Source organism: Acanthisitta chloris, unplaced genomic scaffold, assembly GCF_000695815.1.
Source record: "Acanthisitta chloris isolate BGI_N310 unplaced genomic scaffold, ASM69581v1 scaffold11820, whole genome shotgun sequence".
Lineage (NCBI taxonomy): Eukaryota > Metazoa > Chordata > Aves > Passeriformes > Acanthisittidae > Acanthisitta > Acanthisitta chloris.
This window is the reverse complement of record NW_008651105.1, coordinates 22,090-29,030: the sequence shown is the minus strand read 5'-3', so window position 1 is coordinate 29,030 and position 6,941 is coordinate 22,090. Positions and strand designations below refer to the sequence as shown.

Here is a 6,941-nt window from a genome sequence, read left to right as displayed (position 1 = left end):
CTCCCCCACCCTCCTCTTCCCCCCGTGTCTGTTTCTTTTCATTTCTTTTTGTCCTTAGCCGGACCTTGCTGCAGCTTGGCTTTCCCCTCTCGGTGCACATTTCCAAACAGGCTTTTCTAAAGAAGATGAGAAAACGTGCAGTATATGTATTTAACTCTTTGTCTTTATGCTTTAAGGCTGGATTTCTAGGCTGAGGATTTTTCTGCACACATTCAAGGGGAGATGAGAAGTGATTTTCTAATATGTTTTCCTTTTTCTTGCTTTTGCACTCCGGAAACACCAAAATGCATTTTTTAACCTAATGTACTTGGCTTTTTTAGCATGCATGCAAAGCTCTAGGATAGGTTTATAATCTTCTTTCTTCTGCCGTGTAAAAAGAATCTCCCTCTTCTCTGCACTGACACTGGATTCCTCTTAGGCTGCTGGGGTTTATTTTTAGAAAGCAGTCATTCTTGCAACAGCCTTCTGAATTTTTGCATGTGCAGCAGTTAAATTTTGGGCGATTCTTTTGAGGAAAAAAAAGTAAGAAAACCAAAACAAACCATATTTTGCTGAACGTGTAGTGATGTGCTGGTTTCTTTCAAACATTTCTGTGTACGTTTATAGGTATATGAGTTTGCAGTTTTAAATCCAATATGTATGTGTGTGTTTGTGTAAAACGTATGACTCATACCTAATTACATTTCATACATACATGCTATAGGTAAGAAATATATAATCAATAGAAGAGAACTTTAATTTTTGTCACTATCAGAAAACAGACAAAGGAGGTATGCTACAAATTCAGTAAATTAAGAGAGTGATAATTTAAGGTAAACGAGGTAGGACTTACTCTCCTTTTTCTCTCCCCGTTTAAAATAGGGGGGTATGTGGAATAGAGAGGGAGGGAGAAAACTGGAGGTTATGTAATGCAGTGCCATGTCCAAAAATACCTACTCTCTGGTCCGTTACATTGTGTTATACTTGTTCCTTGATTGCAAAAAGCCACACTTTGTAGTATGCCTGGGAACAACCGACCACAATTACAGCGAGCATAGGGTGACAGGTTTTTGTCCTCTTGACTGATTTTTACCTGTGTTAACCGTTAGGTATAGTGCTCTCCAGAAATGTACCAAGTGCTAAGAATAGCATAGGGTTCTGCAAATCCAGGTACCAGGGATTCCTTTGTCCTATATTTAAGCCTACAGACCACTGAAGTGCAGGCGCGTGATACACAAGTGTATGTAGAATAATTTGCATGACTTTATTCTTAACCAGTGAAGCTTATACCTAGTTCACCCAGTGTTATGTTGGGGAAAAAAATACCTATTAAATTTTGTGACAGTTGAAATTACTTTTTTTCATTTTTATTTTTTAAATTGTTTTCAGATTGTTCTCCTTGTGCTACTTGAGAGAAACTGCAATCCCAAGAATTAACAGAATCTAAAAATGGTAAGAATTAGTTGCTTTAGCAAAGAATCAATGTTTTTTTTTTTATAAATACAAACCTTCATTCCCTGTTCCCAGTACTCATTTCTAAATATGACCTTTATAAGACCTACGTTTTGAGGCTGTGGGGATTTGCCATACAATCATTTATGTACTCTGAAAACCTCCTTATGTTGGATCTTTTATTTTCTTGCATTTTTTGAATAAAAATCTGAAATCTCTCTCTGTGCAGTAAGGCTTATTTAATTGAAACAAGAAATCTCTAGGTTACTGTGGAAAGTACACATCGTAACACATGTAGGAATACATACAGACAAAACAATAGCCAATAATGTCAGCCCTGACATCTTCCTTCCAAAAAGAAGAAATAGGTCATTGCATGTAGCAAGTGAAACAGGTTTAATGTTAGTCTGTCAGGGAAGTATGTGAGATGCAAACTGAATTTTCTTATTTGGTTATGTTTTCAGAAGGTTAGCCTTTGTTTGTGATACAGGTCTGTTCCAGAAAAATTGGCCAGGCCTCAAACCTGACTGAATTTACAGGCACTTGGTTGGAATGTATTTACTGAACAATAACCCATTTCCTTCAGTGCTAATTGTGTTTATATTTTTACTGATTAAATCCCGTTTTTTATACTCTGAGATACTACTGCTGACCAATACCTAATTTTAAGGATGAAATATACATCTAAATATTACATACTATGAGAAAAGCTGTCTCAGAATCAGAAGATAATTTTGTGTTTTTACAGAAAAAATACTTAAGGTAGGGAGATCTAGTTTAGATGGTGTGTTAATTGTGTAGCATTCTCAAGGTGCAGCTACTGCTGAAGCATATCTGAATACATGTACTGACATAAATGTGACGTGTTTTGGGTGCTACATGATAATATCACAGTCAGACCTCTGTTAGTTTGTATGGAGCAATGCTTGAAGTAGCATTGCATAGGATGTACATTAGCACAGAGTATTTTCCAGAGTGTGAGGTTCTCAGGGTTAAGATCAGGTTAAATTAATTGCATTAATATCCTTGTCTGGTTGGTTGTGGTTGTTTTGATTTTGGGGAGGAGGGATGATCAAAGGATGATTAAAATAAGCAAATATCTGCTCTGTTGTACAGGCTTTGTTTTTTGGTTTTGGCTCCTTGTTTTATATCATTCCTGTCTGCAAAAATAAACTTGCAAATTCTGGAGTTTTAGTGTATTCTGGAACGTACTTTCATCAAAGTGCTTTGCTTATCTGTATATAAATGAATAGATGGGGGTGGGGAATTAAAAGGGAAATGATTCACTTAAACTGTGAATAGAAACCATGTTAAAATACATGTTGTTCACACAACTGTGGAATATTGGATAAGGCAACTGTTTTCCTACCAACACCAAGGTGACAATCAGCCCACATTTTTAGATGCTGTGCAGGCTGCTATGTGCAATATATGCCTATCTATGGAACAAAAGATTATTTTAAGTTTAGTTAGGCATAAAATAGCCACTGATTTTTACCAGCAGATGGTTCTATAAATCTAGCAAGGTTCCTGTAGTAGTCAATGAAATCAGTTTTGTAAAGAAAGTTTTGTTTCTGGCCAGAACATAAAACACAGCTTAGAAGTATCTAAGTGCAGAAAATAAAATGTAATCACCCACTTGTCTAGTCCTATTGTTTATTTTGCAGTGTAGCACAACTGAAAATCTCATTTAGCTGTTTTGAAAAGTTTGTTATTTGTTATGAAAAGATCTAGTTCCCCCTTTTTTGTGGTCAGAATTAAAATGTTAGAAAGATTAGGTTTTGCCCCAACTTGCAAGGTTGCTTAAGATATGATTACTTGGCAGAATCTCTTCTCCTACTGCCACCTTTTTTTGTTGTTCTTTCACTTCTGGCACACTAGCACTGAATGTAATTCTAAGCCAGACCACTGACATACTTTCCTTGCAGTAGTGGACACACTTGTCCTTGGCATATTTCTTGTGTCTTTTGCAAATGCCTCCCTAGCCATTCTGATTTGCAGGAAATATTCTTTACATATCAACACTTGCTACACTGAGATACATGATGATAAAAGTGCTTAAGTTTGTTTTTAATACAACAGCATATGCAAAGGCTCTGTTCTGCTCTTGCTGGTCAGTGAAAATTCAGCTGTTGTGTCACACCAGTCTGAGATAAACCTTAAGAAAATGGCCTGCTTATTCCTTTGCTAAACTGAAAATTCTTAGATTATTCAGTTAAGCTTACAGTAAAATTGGGAGTGACTAGAATAAACTTGTTGAGTGAGAATAAATGAATTCTTGGTTCCCTTTAACTCTTTTACCCTCTTCGTTTCCTAATGCTCTTTTTCCATAAAATGGTTCTTAAACAGTTTACAAGTAAAAGCAAATAATTTAACAGATTAGTTTTCAATGCTACTTCTCCTTTTCCTTGACTTTGAATTTCCACATACCTGGTTAATTAATCAACCTTTCTTGGAGCTGTGTAATTTTAACATCACCAGTTTAAAGAGAAATAGGCAGAGGAGTGTACTTTCTATTCTTCTTATAATTTTAACTCATTGATATTTTGAGCCATCTTAAACAAGAACACTTCCGTTGAGGATCTGTCCTAACTTATAATATATTTCCTGAAGTGTCTACCTGAAGGAAGAAAGGGTCTTTTATATTTATGTGCAGTGTAAAAAATCATGAGGTGATTTAAATGCTCTTTTCACTTGAAATGCTAGAATTTCTGTATACTACCTTCATGGAGAATTCTGAGTGTCATAAATTCAACTTTTAGTGCTAATTAAGGGGAGAAAAGGTTCTAACTAAAAAACAAGGAAAAAAGAATTGTGTTTAAAAAACCTTTTTTGGCCCAAGTGATTCAATCATTGAAATAAAGGAACTTGTCAGAAGAGTGAGAGTAAGGAAGTCTTAACTCCATTCTTCTGTGACCTCGAAGGCTTTTAGCAAAACTATGGGAGGGTTATTTTCTGTGGTGGTTTTCTTTTTAATTTATCTTTTTTTATTGTAAATGTTTGTTTTTAAAGAAATCAAACCATCATTGTAGACACATGACAAATTGGTCTGTTTGTTTGCTCATATAGCACTCAGGTGTGTCCTTTTCTCTTTCTTGCATTGCAGTTCATTTCTGGATTTCAGGTTCAGTTTTGAGAGTTTGGAGTGCAGGTGCTGAGGAATTTAAACTAAGAACACTAATAAAAGTGTATGCCAGTAAACAGGGCCTTAATAATTTAGCTTTGACCTACCTGAAAAGACACAAAAGATAGTTAGATCAGACCATTAATTTACTTCTGATTTACCACAATTCTATGACTTTCTCCTTAGGCACTAGTGGTATGGAATCTCTAGGCTAGGTGTTATACAGTATAGATGTGTCATCCCAAAGCAAAAAGGCCCAAGAAGTAGGTCATTTGGGTTAAATGGTTTCTGTAGTGTATCCTTGCCTGAATTTATGTTCTCTGCATTTTATAGTCTTGGAAAAAATAGAGAAATATGGAATGATGAGTTTTCAGAGTGAAAACAGTTGGGAGAAAAGCTCTTCTTCATTAAGTGAGAGAGAAAGAAATTACAACCTGCATTTGGCTGAAGCGAAAAAAAATCACCATCTGCCTAATTATAGGGAAATGTATAAAGTCATTTAAGTTAGGTGAACATGTTTATGAAGAAAAGCTTATATTTAAGATTTTATCCTAGTTTAGCCATTACAGACCTTTTTCCAGGGAGCTATATGCACATGTCTTTACACATTCTATAGTTTTCTGTGCCTATAAAATGACTTCACCTTGGTTGGAACAGCTCTTCATCACTTCAGGATTATTTGTGGAGAATGGAGCCTAGAATTGGTCTAGCAGAGACAGGTGTGATTTGGAACCTTTTATATGCTCTGAGGGGAAAAAAATCAAGATACTAGAATGAGAAATTATGTCCAGCTTAATACTAGACACATGGTGGAGAAATGCAGCTCTTGGTCTGGCATAAGAAAACTCTTACTTTGTTGATTATTGCCAAGCTTGGTACTGGAACTGCAATCTCCTTTATGGTAGTTCAGAGCTGCCTAGAACCTGTAGGACTATATCAGATCCTCTTCTGTCCATGTGTAGCATGGGCAGAATTTGGTCAAGAGAACTAATTGTGAGGGATGAAAGCTAAGCAGATGGCTAAGTTTTGGCCATCTGAGTGTGTATATTGTGCTTTATTATTATGCTCATATATTGTGCACAAAGAGTACATTGCATGTAGTTTGCTCTATACTACTTGATTCCTGAAAGCTTAGGGAGAATTAAAGCCTTTCCAGCTTACAAAATTTAAAGCAGAAATGCAAACTCATTTTTGCAGTACTTCTTTCAAGTCAAGCTGAGCAGAAAACACATCTTACTTGATCATGAGTAGAAAAGCAGGGTTTAAAAAAGAATAATTTTTGTCTAAAGCTATAGATACTGTGGATATTTCTGTGGTACAGCTCATAATGCACCTTAAAAAACAAAAACTTTGTATATATGTGTTTCTACTCAGTCACAAACATTTGTGCTCTGGGTGCTAAAATTTTGTAACTATGTCCCAGCATACTTTATCAGAATAGAACTGTGTTGACACATGGAATGGGAGGTTTACATAATACTATGTCCAGGACAAATCTTTACTAAGCTGTTTTCTCAAAGGTTGAAATCTTGGAAAATCAGAAATAAGAATTAATATGACATTGATTTTTAAGACCTAGGATCTAAAGCTATCACCAGCAATCTTTTATATATATATGTGTTTTTTTTGGTTTTTTTTTCTAACATCCATATACTGCTGCTTCACACCTGAGCTCTGATCCCTGTGATCCCCTTGAGAGGGGAAAGGGACTGCACTTAATAGCCCTAGAATAACTTCATAAACATAATTTAGTTGGTATCATTGACTGGGACAGGATATTTTAATAAAAATATTTTTAACTGTTTGTATTTTGGTTTTATTTAAAATATTTTTTCACCTAATTAAACCATATTGGTTGAGGGTGCTACCTGGAAAGGTGCAAAAATGTTCTTTTCAAATGTTTAATGTAGAATGATAGTATGAATCATTGTTTGAGTGTTACATGCCTGGCAAATTCATGGTACCACTACTGAATGAAGCCCTATGTATGTGCTCCTGAGTGGATTCCTGATGTTCCCTTCTGTGAATACTGCATTTACAGAAAAACCCAGCCCACCCTCAGGATAAGTAGTGTTTTTTCATCCTGCAGGAAGTGCTTCTGGGTTAAGTTTGTTAACACTAACCTGATTGTCTGTCTACTAGTGTAGCCTACCTATGTGGGAGCAAGTTGAAAAAGTTCTAAATTTGTGTGTTCTCACTGAAGGTGATGTAAGCCCTGGCTTAATATGTACACTGTCAGAAAGAACTCCTGAACTCTTCCAGCACTGATGTTTAGAAGGTACACATCGACACCACAGAGCTACTCAGAAAGGTCAAGCAAGAGAGGAACAAATCTTCCTTCTTCCTTTTAACATGACTGTATCTGTGATAAATTTCCATCATGAAA

At 35.8% G+C, this 6,941-nt stretch overlaps 1 long non-coding RNA gene across 1 annotated transcript in view; it reads left to right on the top strand.

Annotated features, from left to right (window-relative positions):
- Window positions 1-1,368: 1,368 nt before the first annotated feature.
- LOC103799423 overlaps window positions 1,369-6,941 on the top strand; it is a 19,208-nt gene continuing 13,635 nt past the window's right edge. Inside the window, exon 1 of the long non-coding RNA XR_624735.1 lies at window positions 1,369-1,431. This is a non-coding gene — a long non-coding RNA (uncharacterized LOC103799423). The remainder of the gene's footprint in view (window positions 1,432-6,941) is intronic.